The following is a 15,497-nucleotide window of genomic DNA, read 5'->3' as shown; positions in this document are numbered from 1 at the left end:
AGAGGCCGGTCTGGCTGCTCGGGCTGCTGCGGCAGAGTCCTCGGAGCAGGCAAGGGCTCTGCTGCTGTCAGGGGTGCGCTGGGCCCCGGAACCGCCATGACGATGGTCTCCCTCATCATCGCCTTGCTCCTCTGGTTGTGCCTGAGAAAAGCAGACACAAAAAAGTGGACATTAGTAATCAGGAACACACGTGCAGACACACACAGACACATCACGGCACAAAAAGGATCAGGTCTTACCATTGCGCAAGGGTCCGCTGATTCACATTGTACAGCTGGATGCGTGTGCTCGCCATGAGGGTGGGGGAATTCAGGACGTTTTCCCGAATCCGCCCGTAGTCCCTCATGACGGCACCCCAGCGATGAATGCGGACCCCCGCGATCACAATTGTGTCACGGCTATGCGCACGACACAGCTCCAGCATAATGGCTTCCACAAGCCTGCTGATGTTCGGAGACTGTGCCGCACCTGCCCCCCGGCCCAGGACGACGCTGCAGAGAAGAGAGAGAGAGAGAGAGAGAGTTAGTGAGGGTGGGTGACTGACAAAACAGGAACCCACACTGCAAAAAATAGCCCTTCAAAAATAAGAAATAAAATAATTAAAACAAGGTGTTTTTTGCTAGTAATAAGTGAAAAAATCTGCCAATGGAACTAGTGGAAATACACTTGTTAAGATTTCTTGAAAGGGATCTTAAATTTAGGTGGAAAAAAAACAAATTTTGATCCATTTTTAACTGGTATTAGGAAGTGTTTTTGTGTCATGCAGTTTAAAAACCTTCGGACTTGTTGAAAAAGGCTTGCTTAATTTGATATACCACTCAAAGTAAGATGTTTTCAAGACAGTTTCACCAAACAAGATATTGAAGATGCACCTTCTAAAAACAAGTCCTTGTAGCTCAAGGAAATTTTGCTTGTTTGGTGACCGTGTCTTATATTAAGTGTAAAGTGTCTTGAAAAGAGACAGATATGCTTGATGAGATTTACCGCTTCACGCTGTCCACTCCCGGCGTGTGAGCGCGCCGGTGGCTCGTCTTGAACCGGCCCTGGACGAGCCGGTCCTGGTGGCGTGGGGGGAAGTTCACCGGCGCCTTGTCCCGGTCCGACAATTTCTGCCAGAGAGAAATGATCTCTTTGGCCTGTCGCTGGGTAACGAAGGCGTGGTGGCGCAGCCGCACGAGGGCGTGGGCCAGGGCCACGACGCGATGGTATCCGCCGTGACCGTCTGGCCCAACCACGTCCTGCAAGAAAGCGCAACACAAGAGAGACAGCTCGTGAAGCCACGCAGCAAACCCACAGCTGACCGTCACAACAAACTGTGTGAAAACCGTGCACTCACGTCCTCCTCCTCCTCAGCCTGCTCCACCTCCAACACACGGTCGGCGCCGTCGTCTCGGGATGTAGGTGGGCCGGTGGATCCCGACTGGGACGTCGAGGCCTCTGCGACGACGACGGCGGCGGCGGCGGCGGGCGCACCGCTGGGCTCCGCTTCCTGGAGGAGAGCAAAGTGGTGCTCGAGGAAACGAATCTCCTCCTGCACCTGCTCGTCCTCCCCGAAGCCCTCGTCGCCGTCGTCCTCCCAGTCCTCCTCTGCCTCTTCGTTCCCACCCGGAGCGTCGGGATCACCCAAATCTCGCTGCAGCACAGCGCCCGTCTGGGAGTACAGGTACTCCACCCCGATGAGTTCCCCTACGCAGACAAACACACACACACGGGTGTTAAATCACAGACGCCGCCAAGCAGCAGCAGCAGCAGCAGCAGCAAGGTGCTGTCGCTCAGGTAACTTACCTGTGTACTCCCTGGGCTGGGTGTAGCTTTCAACCGGCGCGAGCCCGACGAACTCCTGGCACAGCTGGTTGAAACTGTGCTGCAGCTGGGCACTGTAGCAGCGCAGCGCCGAGCGTTGTCCTCCCTCGACTGCCGCCCTGCCGCGGTTCTCGTTCCACCGCACCAGGCCCTCCAGCAGGTACACCTGGAAGTGAACGTCACTCGCAGACGTACCTACGAGACGCACTGTTGCCCAGAGTGCGCTCCTTCAGCAGCCCGATCACCGCTCTGTCGCAGGACAACCTGGGAGGGAAATCAGACGTTACTAGGGAAAATAAAAAAAACAGACACATTGCTGCATTGTGCCGGGTTGCTGTGTTGAAATGCATTAAAGCCACTTACTTGTACGTGAGAACAGCTGGGAACTGCTCGCGATGGGCGATGTCCAGCTGTTCCAAGATGTCCCGCGACCAGCCCGCCACCTTCTTGTGACAGGAGCCGCACTCGAGGTACTCTGTGCCCATGAAGTACCAGCCGCTCCTGTCCAAGACCCTCCGGACGGTCCTATACAGCCCAGCGCCCACGAGCTTGCCCCCACAGGCAGGGCAGCGGAAGTGGTATGCCCACATCCTGTAGGGCAGCCACAGGCAGAAGGGGCGCTGGAAGAAGGGGTGGGCTGTGGCGGGTGGCTGCGTGTAGATGGGCCGGGCGCCTGGCGGATACCACCACATGCGGAATTCAGATGTGAGGACAACCTGCCCGCTGGCTGTCCTCCTGAACAATGCCCGGCCCACCCAATCCTGTTGCTCCTCTGGCAGCGTAAGCCTCCAGGCGCGTGGCAGCAGCTGGAACACACAGCAGGATCAGACTGTTAGTGTGCTGAACTGAATGTAAAACACACACACACAGACAAACAAACACGCACGCAATAACACAAAAGCCATTCATCACTGAGCGTACCTCTGCGCCGGAGAACGACGGCTGGGCGGGGGTCCTGGGGGGATCGGCGTCCCTGGATGAGCCTGAGGGCACATAGCAAAGTTATGCGTTACACATACATTACACGTGTGCTGTACACGTACGCGCTGCATGACTGGGTTTTCGTAACAAAGCCCACTTACTGGGAGAGTCGACCTCCATGGCAGCGGCCAGCAGCTCGGCGTCAGAAGGAGCAGTAGGGTCCGTGGATGCAGCGCCTGCTCGTACAGGGAACAACAAAGCACCGATTACGCGTCGACGCATTTATAAAAGCTGATATTCGTCGCACAGACTTTTGCGTAGATAATGTGGTTACCTGGACGTGGGAGAATATGTGCCGGCTGGGCTTCGGGCGTCCTCTGCTCTTCGTCCCGGGCCAGCACATACCTCTTCAGGTCCTGCATCCTAGACCCTGCTCCCACCTTCTGCCGCCTCACCCACTGCACATAGCTGCAAAGAGAACAGAGCAAACACAAAATTAATCTCTCAGTCACACACGCGCACACACAAACGCGCACACACGATACTTACGATCGACTCTCGGCATCCCTGGCCTCGTACAGGGACTTTAAAGTGCGGTGTCCGTGCACTCCGATCCCCACCAGGCTGTCATCCAGGCCCCTCACGCTCTGGGAACCCTCACCTATCCTACGCCTGGCGATGGCTTCCACCATCGCTGGATAGAACCTGGCGTAGGAGACGAGGGCGTCCTTGTTGAGCATGAGGGGCGTCTGCATGGTATCCCCGCCCTCTCTCTCCCTCTCGTGGGACGCGATGATGGAGCACGCGTATCCCACGTCGTTCTCCAGCAGCCAGCGCAGGCTGTGACCCCGATACTGGCCGAACTGCAGCTCCGTCTCGGCCAGCACCGCCTGGATGTCGTTTGGGTCACCCCCCCGTTCTGCCACTCTAGCCTTCGCCTCCGCGCTGACCCTATCGGCCCTCTTTATCTGCCAGGCGGCGCCCCCCCCCGGCGGTGCTGAAGGGCCACCGCCTGCGCTGCGTCGGAGGGCCGGAGGGTCAAGTCGAAAGACGAGGGCTCGAAGCGGAATTTCGGGGCGCTCTCCATTTTCTACAAGGTGAAGACGACAAAAGAAACACACAAAAGACAAAAAAAATTAAAGCACACCGTAAGCAAAGCATTTTTAAGACACACACACACACACAATGAAAGAGAGTGATTACACTGATCACACACTGCTAATACACATGAACCTTTTACACTCCCCGTGGAGCTGCTTACAATAGAACAATGGTGCACAGTTTTTACAATGGCCTAGGCACGTGGCCGTTCAACAAAGCAGGGGTCTCATTTACACATCTAAAACATATTTAGGCCTTTTGTTTCGACTCCACACTGCTGTAAAAACATCGCGGGGGTCTGAAAAGGTTAACCAAACAGTCTGATCTCGGTTTAAATGCATTTTGAGAGGCCGCCAGATCATTTTAGAGCATTGACGGAAAATAGCGTTTAAACGCATCGGAATGAATGAGCTAATGGCGGGTAACCGTGCTAACGCTTCTAAAGCGTACTTAAACTTCGAATTTAGGTAGTAATACAATCATCTCCCATGTGCCAACATATGAACCAAGCACTTCGATCGTGTTTTAAAAGCGTTTTACCGCCGCGATCGATCTCCTAAACCGTCGATCACCGGTAGTCAGGCTAGCGCGGTAGCACGCTATGTCTGCTATAGGTCCGCTTTATTAAGGCGAAAAAATGGCTTTTCGTGTAAAGTAATCTCGCAGGCAGGTAGCGTCACATAAACCAAGTACTCCGATCGTGTTTTAAATGCGTTTTTCCGCCGCGATCGATCTTCTAAACCGCCGATTACCGGTGGTCAGGCTAGCGCGGTAGCTATATTAAGGCAGAAAAGAGCTTTTTCGTAGAAAGTAAAGCTATTTTTTCGCCGTGGCACATAGCGTCAAACATGTAAAAGTTGATAAAGTGGATAAAGTTTACGCAGTTCGACTTACCGCTGGTGTTGTCGGAGTAGGTCAAGTTCAGAATGAAGAACAGCGGCGGGAAAACCGGACCTTGTCAAATCAGAGCGCGGACGTGAAATGAAACAGGCCAATCAAAAAATGCAGCTTTTTCCCATTGGCCTGTTTCATTTAGAACGAAAGCCAATGAGAGCCCAGCTAGACCGGAAAGGCGTGGCTAAGGTATGTGAAACAAGGAATAGAGAAAAAGAGCCAACCGGAGGCGCAAAGAGCATTGACGGAAAATAGCGTTTAAACGCATCGGAATGAATGAGCTAATGGCGGGTAACCGTGCTAACGCTTCTAAAGCGTACTTAAACTTCGAATTTAGGTAGTAATACAATCATCTCCCATGTGCCAACATATGAACCAAGCACTTCGATCGTGTTTTAAAAGCGTTTTACCGCCGCGATCGATCTCCTAAACCGTCGATCACCGGTAGTCAGGCTAGCGCGGTAGCACGCTATGTCTGCTATAGGTCCGCTTTATTAAGGCGAAAAAATGGCTTTTCGTGTAAAGTAATCTCGCAGGCAGGTAGCGTCACATAAACCAAGTACTCCGATCGTGTTTTAAATGCGTTTTTCCGCCGCGATCGATCTTCTAAACCGCCGATTACCGGTGGTCAGGCTAGCGCGGTAGCTATATTAAGGCAGAAAAGAGCTTTTTCGTAGAAAGTAAAGCTATTTTTTCGCCGTGGCACATAGCGTCAAACATGTAAAAGTTGATAAAGTGGATAAAGTTTACGCAGTTCGACTTACCGCTGGTGTTGTCGGAGTAGGTCAAGTTCAGAATGAAGAACAGCGGCGGGAAAACCGGACCTTGTCAAATCAGAGCGCGGACGTGAAATGAAACAGGCCAATCAAAAAATGCAGCTTTTTCCCATTGGCCTGTTTCATTTAGAACGAAAGCCAATGAGAGCCCAGCTAGACCGGAAAGGCGTGGCTAAGGTATGTGAAACAAGGAATAGAGAAAAAGAGCCAACCGGAGGCGCAAGGATGACACGCAAATTCGTGAAGCGTTCCATATTTTCATCCATTTTTTCCAGTCGGAGTCAACTGGTAGGCCCAATAGTGAAAATTTAGCTAAATTTGAGATTATCGTATTTACGCAGGCAGATGAGCACTTGCTTTCAAACCTTTCAGAAGTAGAATACTCGCCTGGAATTTATAATTCCAGAGTACTATGCAAATATACTTTGCTTTAGCCTCACAGGATACAATCACATTAGCATTACAGAATGTAATTCAAATGTGTCTTGATTAGGCCTCACAGGTTAAATTCCATCAATTCCTAAATTTATGTTTTATGGTCAGTCCTGTTTTGGCTGAATATTCAGCATTTTTTATGTTATTACACATTTTTTAAAAATGAGGTTAGGGTTAGGGTTAGGGTGCACGCAAAACAACGCAGGTGCACACACAATTCAGTGAAAGAGATTGCTGAACATTCTGATAAATGTATTTTACCATTATTATTTCTGTGTGGATATAGGTGAATTTATTATGTCCTCCACGGGTGACTTTTTTTTTATTGTTTTGAGTGGATATTTTTTGTAAAGGTAGTATCAGGAATGTAATCAGTACATCATTTTGCAGTTTGGCTCTTTTGCAAAATGGAAATTCTGTTGACACGGCTGTGTTAGCTGTTTTGAGTACGTGGGACATAGTTTGCAGGAATGTGCCAAAATCAATTGAAAACAACATTTTCAATGCTGGTACTAGTCTTCCATCTTGTGGATGCATATGGGTACTGCAGCATTGAAATAGCGACATTTACCACCTAAATTACCAGAAGATGGCAGTAAAAGCCCACTGCTGATTTCTAATTTTATTGTTGCGCCTTTTTACCTTTGCTTTTTACGCCAGATTGTTTGGTCCAGAAATTTTAGGGTTGCACAGTGCACTGAATTGTTATTTTGCATGCATGTGAACATTCCTTAGGGAAGATGTGCTACAAATATTGCTCTGATGTTTACACGTTAATGTCAGACTGAAACAAAGCGGATTCCTCTTCTCTTCCCTGTGAGGCTATTTAACCTGTGATTCGAAGGCAAGGTATATTTGCATTCTATTCTGGAATCATTATTCCAGAATTATGTATTCTGGGATTATAACCCCTGAGTATTCTACTTCTGAAAGGTCTGGAAGTAAGTGCTCATCTGCCTGCAAAAATACGATAATCTCAAATTTCGCTAAATTCTCACTATTGGGCCTACCAGTTGACTCCGACGGGAAAAAAAATGAATGAAAATATGGAACGCTTGCGCAAGGATGACACGCAAATTTGTGAAGCGTGACTATGTGACAATTTCCAAAAGGGCAAAAACAACAAATCAGTGATTTATGGAAAAATATGAACAGAGTTGGTGTACATCCATGAGAAACAACAAAGCCACAGTTGTTACAAAGAAAGGGCTACCTTATTATTCCCTAAACGTAGTCAAGTTACTCCCCTCCTCACCTCACTTCATTGGCTTCCTGTTATCACTCGCATTAAGTTCAAAACCTTCATGTTGGCATACAGGGCAGTGAATGGGACAGCCCCCTCATGAGTACGACCGCTCTTCAAACCCTATATGTTCCCTCAAGATCGCTGTGCTCTGCATCTACATGGCAACTGACTGTCCTACCTGATGGGGTCCCTCTTCTCAGACACGATCCCTGTCTGGACAGGTGGAAAGATATCCCCACAGAAGTTAGGACAGCAGAATCATTGGCCATCTTCTGACGCAGACTGAAGACCCACCTCTTTAGACTGCATCTCAGTTCCACTTCAATCCCCACCCCCTAACACCTGATACCTCTAGTTTTCAATGCTTATTTAACAGGTAGTATTATGTATGCATTTTTGACTGTGTTCTAGGGACTGTTTTATTGTAGTATACTTGGCATCAGATTGCCATCAGAAGTTAACTTGTGGTAGGGCTCGAATAGTGTTATGCTCACACTCACTGGTCTGGGAGTGTTGTTAGCCTGGTCTGACACTGTTCCTTATCTAAATTAATGGATACACTTCTGTTCTATCGTGCTGGAAGTCACGTATGCTAAATGCATGTAATGTAATGTAATGTATTCGGCATAACAACATTATTCAGAAGCTATACTTCTGAAGTTTTGGAGATAGTTAAGGAAATGACTCCAAATATTATAAAACCTCTTTTCTGACCCCCATAAAGAGTAACAGATCTTCTGAAGTTGAAAGTGTGACATTATGTCTGACATTGTTCCACTGGGAGTGTGTTAGTGGGTCAGTTTCCAAAAGGGAGGTAAATGAGGACTTTGATTGTTGATTGTTGTGGATAACCACAACTCTTCTGGGGCAACCCAAAACAATGCCACAAGGGGGTCCGGTTCTATTCTGTGCTGTAGGACTTCATAAAGAAGTGTCAAGCACAGATCTCCAAAAACTTTCCAGATTGGAACATGCCTGGAAGATATGAATTAACAAGGAATCTGCACATTTGCAATTTGTATGGGACTTATCCTGGGGTATAGTTCAGATTCAAATTTAAGTTAAACTTCAAATAATCAGTTTGGGCTGATGTCACATTTTAATAATATCACATGCTCAATTGCCATCATATTAGTGTTAGGTGGGTTAGCAAAGTGGTGAATTCAGAAAGTGCTCATTGCTGCAATATTCACTCAGCAACCAGCACGTCATTATGTATGAGGTAATTGTTCACTCCAGTAAATGTTTTGTAGAAGTCTTTTGAAGTAAATTGTGATTTTTCCCCATGATTAATCATTACCTGTTCATTCTCTTACTGTATGGTCAATAAACATAAAAGTGTCACATGCAACATAGCTCTCTTGAAATCAGCTTTTGAAAAGCAACACAAAAAATATAAGTTGTAATAAAGAGTTGTGATTTATGTTTTACATTAACCTTAAATTTCATCGCACACACACACACACAAATCAGTGAAAGACATTGCTGCACATTCTGACACGTATTTTACGATTATTATTCCTATGTGGATATAGGTGAATTTGTTCTCCTGGATAGGTGACTTTTTATTGTTTCAATGCAGATGTTTGTTTTATATAAAGTAGTATCATAAATGTAAACAATACATCATTTTGCAGTTGAATTTAGCTATTTTGCAAACTGAAAATTCTGTTGAGACGGCTGTGTTAATTGTTTTGAAAACATGCACCGTATTTTGCAGGAACGTGTCAAGAGCAATTGAGGGAATCTATAAAACAAAACATTCAATGCTGGTATTAGTCTCCCATCTTGCAGTCACAAGTAGATACTGCAGCGTTGAAATAGCGACACTTCCCTAAATTACCACAGGATAGCTGTAAAAGCCCACGGTTGGGACGTAATTTTCTTGTTGCGTCTCGTTTCTTGTTCGAGTAAGAAGGTGAAGAAAAGGGAAAGACCAGAGCAGAGTTCAAATCCCACACCCGGCAAAGGAGAACACTACAAATGCCACCCATAATATATCATTATAAATAAACAGCTTATATAACTTAGAATTTAATATATTTCAATTGTATTGAAAAAACAGCTCTCATATGTCACATAATTTAAGAGCAGGACTTGATGCCTTGACACCGTTGCTTATGGTATTTTATGCCTGCTAGCATTACGTAGGACCTACTATTCTTGTGTTAGGTTTTTTTTTTTTTTTTTTAATCTAGCTAGGCGCCACCTTTCCTTCCAGATTTTTTTCTTCACCCTTCACATATTTCTTAAAAATGAGAACAATTTGTGTCTGCTGAACACCTGTGGTTGTGTGCAGGAAAATAAAGCACATACAAATACAAAAGTTTACTAGTTAGCTACTTGATGAATGTACAGCTAGCTACACTTACATTACTACGAGTTGTTGACTCTTACACAAATATTTAAGGAAACATATGGCTATTTTATCTTACTTTATCATACTCTAGGCCGATTTGCGCATGCCAACGGCCAGGCTATTAAATTAGCAGTGTCCTCATCCGTAGCTGTCACACCAATATAACGTTATACATCAATATTATTGATTATCTTGATTGGGTGTTTGTCATCAAAACAGTAAAGGACTAGTTAGCAGTATCATCTTCTCAAACATCATTAACTACCCTAGCTAATGTTGTTCGACTAGCCACATTAGCCAAGGTAGATGGTTAGCTACTTATATTGGCATTTTCTTGTCATGAATACTATTACTACCAAGTTAACTTACTAGAGAGTGTTATCAAATATCGAAATATTGAAAACATTGAACTGGATCAACATCAATGGTTGTTAGCGATAAATAGCCAAGCATAGTTGATAAGCATACTACATAGTATGCTAGTGTGCGATCCGAAACACTAGACAAGGTTTAGCTGTTAACTTTCAAATTTTACATTATATACCGTATATCACAAATGTTATATTACAGAGTATTATAGATGGTAATAATCTGTAATGTAGACTTTCTCATCAAGACCTGAACCTGGAAACTACTAAACATTCTGGGAGATCTCCAAAATATAAAAGATTATTAAAGCTGTCAACTAAGACTTGTAGCTGAATTGAAAGCAAAACCATGCTTGATAAAAAAAGATCGTGATTTCTGTTCTGCCACTACGCCATTGCAGGCAAGGCCTTGGACTCCTAACCAAATGAGTGTGCTGTTAAGTGGAGCAAAGCCCCATACCTAAATTACTCAACAAATGTACTGCAGAGTAGGCCTCAATAGGTGCATAGTAGGTACTGGTTCCAAAATGTGTACTCCACAATAATAGTACCCCACATTAAGCTTAACTAGCAGTATGCATTTTCTCTAGATGGCAGTGACATATCAGTGCAAAAGACAGCATTCGCACTGGAAATAGGAAATTATGTACATAACAGTCTATGTATTACTGTATTGCAGACATTGCAGATCTAACCATGCTTATTGTTTATCAGTGTTTAAGACCATGTGTGTAAAGATTTTGAGAAGTGAGGAAATCTGTACATCATTGTGTGATTTTCAGCTAGTCAGACACTTCTGTGAGCCAGCCAGTGTGTTATCCACCCATCTGTGTGGATGCTCAACATTGCAGTTCACATGCAAAGTGAATGAATGGCACAGCTTCAGAGGCAAAGCAGCTAGTGTGTATGTTAGTGCTCTGTCTTCGCTTCAGCCTCGTTTGTAGCAAATGGCTGAATTGCAACTAAAATTACAAAGTCAGTTATTGACAAATATTTCACCATTTGTTTCAAAATTTCCAGAGGGTGGCTCACAAAATAACTCCAATAACAATAATCACTTGCAAGTAGCAAATTTTCTGCCATATAAACATATAAAATGTATATGGCAGAGTGAAATGCTGATGGATTTTTCGCGCTTGAATAATCTCCGCGAACGAGCCTAAAGCAGGACTGCACTCAATCGCATTGCATTTGATTCAGCAACACACTGGAACTAAAATTAAGCTAATATATTTCTTTAACTCTTACATTCTTTAAAAACTTTAAAAATAAAACTTCTAAATTCTTCTTTCCTTGATTTAGGAATTTGCTTACAGAGTCCAGAGGCAGAAGGAGAAAGGTAGGTTTACCCCTGGGTAGGCCAGAGCTCTCGCTCTGGAGGTTGATGATGCTCAGGTGACAACAGCTGTAATTATAAACCTGACTTCATCAGTCCAATGTGTGAGCGGATCCTTGTAGAACATGAACAGGAAGCCACACCCCTTACTTGGTGATCGTCTGGATGTACTTCCAGACTGAATACCACGTTTTGTGATGTTGTAAGAGACGGGCAGGGCAGGCACCTGCAGAGACACGATTTAACCGGCTCATTTAAAGAACCTCCTGCAGTGTAAGATGGTGTCACTCCATTCACACCAGTCTGCTGCTGTCCCCACATTCACATGAATAGGTGTAGCACATTATGTACAAAATTTTTGTTTCCCACCCTTCCGGTGTTCAGTATTTTACTTCTACCTTTAAATTTACTTCTGCCATAACGTTGTTTGTTTTTTATGTGCTTGTGCAGTTCTATTTCAGGGTGCCGTGCGCCACAGAGACCTCGCCACAGAACACTGCATCTGACTGCACAAAGCGATGTGTTTGCACTTGGCAGCTGACAGTAAGAGGTACCAGAGACAGAGGCCAGTGACCTCTGGCAACGACTGCCGTCTGCTAGAGACGCCAAGCAGCCCGGCTACCTCAGTCGGTAGAGCATGAGACTCTTAATCTCAGGGTTGTGGGTTCGAGCCCCACGTTGGGCGCTGCTTTTCCGCACAAGCGACATTACCCTGCAAGAACACAAGGAGCAGACGCTTGTTTTCAGCTGCCAAAGCTGATTCCTCTCTCAAGCAACCAACTTTGCATTAAAAATGCAAGTTCTCCTCTCTAAGCAGTGTTTGTTAAGTTGGGAAAATCTTCTGAAATTGTCAACAGGCTAGGGAAACACTGACAAGCAATTTGTGTATTTCACCAAGTGGAAGTTCTTTTTAGATGGAAACTGGAATTACAGTGAGACAAGAAATTCTCTTTGTTAACATTTTAATTGCTTTTTAAACAGCTGCTTTTAAATATGCACTTCAAATATAATCATCACATAACTTTCACATAGTAAAAAATCATGTGAAACATGGCTCATCATACTTACTCTGGCTCAGTTTAAGGATGGCAATGAATTAGCCACTTCTGTCTTATCATTTTAAAAGATGTCTAATAAGATAAGAATGCTGTTTACCCAACTAAAACATGGCTGATTGTAGCACATAAAAACATCAAGATAATGTGAATTTAACCTATGAGGCTTAATCAGAATACATTTGAGTTATATTCTGTAATGCTCTTGTGACTGTATCCTGTGAGGTTAAAGCAAATTACATTTGCATAGTTTTCTGGAATCACGTAAAAAGTGCTTACCTTATCTACAGTTTTGGAGAAACTCACAAAGGCTTAAATTCTAAATAATTTACACTTGATGCTGCCTAGATCGGAGCCTGCATGTCCCAGACGACGTTGTGGCTATTCTATTCAGAAGGTTAATGTTTTGGCATAGTGCTGATTAGATCCGTCCCCAGTAACTGAATTTAATTCCAATAAGTAACCAGTATCATGTTAAATTCTCACGTTTATAACAAACCAAATTTCATGAAAATCGGTTTCAGAATTAAACGAGTTACATTCGATTTTATAGAGGAGTCTGCATCTCTCAATACACATTGTATTTGTTTACTATTGCAGAGGTTTTCAACCTTTTTGGGACTAAGGCACATCAAAGGTCAAACCAGAACGTCAAGGCAAACCAACTTAAAGTTGGTTATCGATTATGAAGAATGTCACACACATTAAGATAGACTGTAATGTCATTATCGAGATTTGACCCATATTGCACTACAGCAGACTGTCAAATAATTATCATATATTATTATGGTCACACCGGTGTGATTTGCCGTTTAGCGCGTAGGCTATGCCCGCGTTTCTCAAAGTGAGGAATAGAAACATGTCAAGTTTTCGGCCCAAGTTTGAGGACGGTATTCCTGGCGGATTCTTGCGCCAAGGCAGGGACTCTGACATGGGCGAAGTGAATTTGAATATACCAATCACTTGCCATCAGTGTTTAATTCTGATTTATCTATCGGCTAAGAAATGTCAAGATCCCTTTATGATGAGAACGCGACATTCTGCCATCTTGTGTCGATGAAAAAGTACGCAGGACAGTAACCTTACCGGCGAACTTTAGCAGACGCCTCAAGTACATAAGAAGAGCAGATATCGGAAACACACCACTGTGCAGTTGTGTCAAGTTCGTACCGATCTTGCAGCTTTCCAACAGAAATATCGTAGCTTTTAAACTGCCATTTGCAGTTTCAACACCACAGCCTTACAGCACTGCAGTTGCAGTAATTTAAACAGTCTTTTAAAAGACTATTTCAGTTCTCTTTTACTCTTTCAGTCTCTTACTTGCAAGCTCCGCTATAGTGTAAACTTACGATTTTTCTATACCTTTCTGTCACGTCTCCCTTCTTGCTACTTCTACTTCTCATCATCTGTCTCTTCTTTATACGATCTTCCAACACCATATTCAGCAACAGTCAGTAGTCCTATGCATGCGTGACAACTAGCATAAAATGAATAAACAGAGCTTCTATTCCAGTTTCACAATTGGTTGATCCCCCCTCCTCCTTTGGAACGCAGCGCATACAATCTGTCAGTCTGGATGCAGAACGTGGTGTTAGTGTTTACTATTAGCTTATCGTTCCTTGCTTTGCTGTCTGAAGAACAATTTTGGCAGAAAATGAAAGAGCTTGCCATTACATTACAATCGCTCGTTCCGCAAATTGAAACTGATTAAGACATCCACAGCGTCCCAGGAAAGACTAGCATTGGCTTGTCTATCGAGAACTGCATGGCAAGAGAAGTGGATCATATGGTTATGTCAGGAGTTCCTCCCGACATGACCGCGCTGCACTCCCTGGGAGAGCGAGGGGGCTCGGGATGGAATAATTGGTAATTGACGGTGTTCGCTGCCTGGTGTGTGCTCCGCACCTGTTGCCTGTCTGTGTGTAATTTTCGCTGGGACTATTTAGGCAGGTGAGTGGGAGTAACACGCCAGAGACGCTAACGGAGGTCATCACACGGGATTTTAGCGTGGAGCCAGGTTTTTTGATTTCTTTTTTTTTGAACGTGCCGGCACGGCTGAGTTTAGGGTTTATTTTGGTTTGCTGTTTTTTTCTTTGAGCTCTGGGAGTCGCGACCCAGAGCGGGTTTTGAGTTTGCTTTGTTTAATTTCTTTTGGTTTTTGCTTTGGTGTGCGAGATGCGCGAGTGTGTTTGTGTGTTTTAGGCGGCTTCAGAAGAGCGGCGACCGAAGGGGCTCTAGCGGTGAATCCCTGAGGGAGCGGGGAAAACAACGCTTGGTTCCGGACGCAGCCGGGGCCGAAGGGAGCCCCCACCCCGTGGAAGTGCGTGCTGGGGAGGTGATCCCCTAGCTGGAAGGGAGGTGGCACCGCGAAACCTTGAGAGAGTGCGTGGGTCACCAGCACGGGGTGGAGAGGGAGGGCTGACCGGCTTCTGTTCTGTGTCTCCCTCAGTGCGATCCCGCGGAGCCGGCGGAGTTACTACCGGGGAGAAGACGTGGGTCGCCGCCGGAGCCGCCAGCCCCCGCAGGAGTGACGCGGGGGCCTTGTCTGGAGTTTATTTAATTTCTTTTTTGTTTTTTTGGGACGTAGGCGAAGCCCGGCAGTGTGGCGCGGGCTGAGCTACGTCCCCCCTTATATTTTCGTTTCATTTTTGTACGTCTTGTGTGGTGTGCGTGCGTGTGAGGAGCCTCCCCCACAGCGGCAGCACTTTCCCCTCGGCAGTGAGATTGAGTAGTCTTCTCTCTCCCGGCGTCCAAGTGGGCGGGGACGCCAGATCACGGGTGTGTGCAGTGAGGCTAAGTGTGTGTGTGGGGATTCTGTTTTTTCTTTTTCTTTTCTTCTTTTGGTGTGAGCGGCTGGGTAGCGTTCCCGCCTGTTTGTAGCCGGGGAGGGCAGACAGGGGTGGACAGAAGGATAGGGGGAAGGGCTTCGCTGGGAGAGGGATAGCGGCGTCTCAGATTTTATGAATTGCCTTGTTAAATTTTGTGTTTTTTTTAAAAGAATAAAGAGTTGCTCCTACTCACCTTGTCCTGGCATTCTTGTGGCGGGCGGATCCCTAGGAGGGCGAACTACCTGGGCATAGTGTCACTCCTGACAGTTATCGTAGCAAGATTTGCTGTGGCCACGAAGAAGTTTTAAGGTGGGACAATAGGGTTTCCTTTGTCAGTCTGGAACGCCCGCCGTGGTTTCGTCACTTGCAGTCTGT

The 15,497-nt window shown here is 45.6% G+C and overlaps 1 non-coding gene across 1 annotated transcript; it reads left to right on the top strand.

Moving 5' to 3' along the window:
* The first annotated feature begins 11,851 nt into the window (after nt 1–11,851).
* On the top strand, nt 11,852–11,924 carry trnak-cuu. The gene has a single exon. It is a non-coding gene; the product is annotated as a tRNA-Lys (tRNA).
* Nucleotides 11,925–15,497: the final 3,573 nt, after the last annotated feature.

This window comes from Megalops cyprinoides, chromosome 24 (assembly GCF_013368585.1).
Source record: "Megalops cyprinoides isolate fMegCyp1 chromosome 24, fMegCyp1.pri, whole genome shotgun sequence".
Lineage (NCBI taxonomy): Eukaryota > Metazoa > Chordata > Actinopteri > Elopiformes > Megalopidae > Megalops > Megalops cyprinoides.
This window is presented reverse-complemented; position numbering and strand designations above follow the sequence as displayed.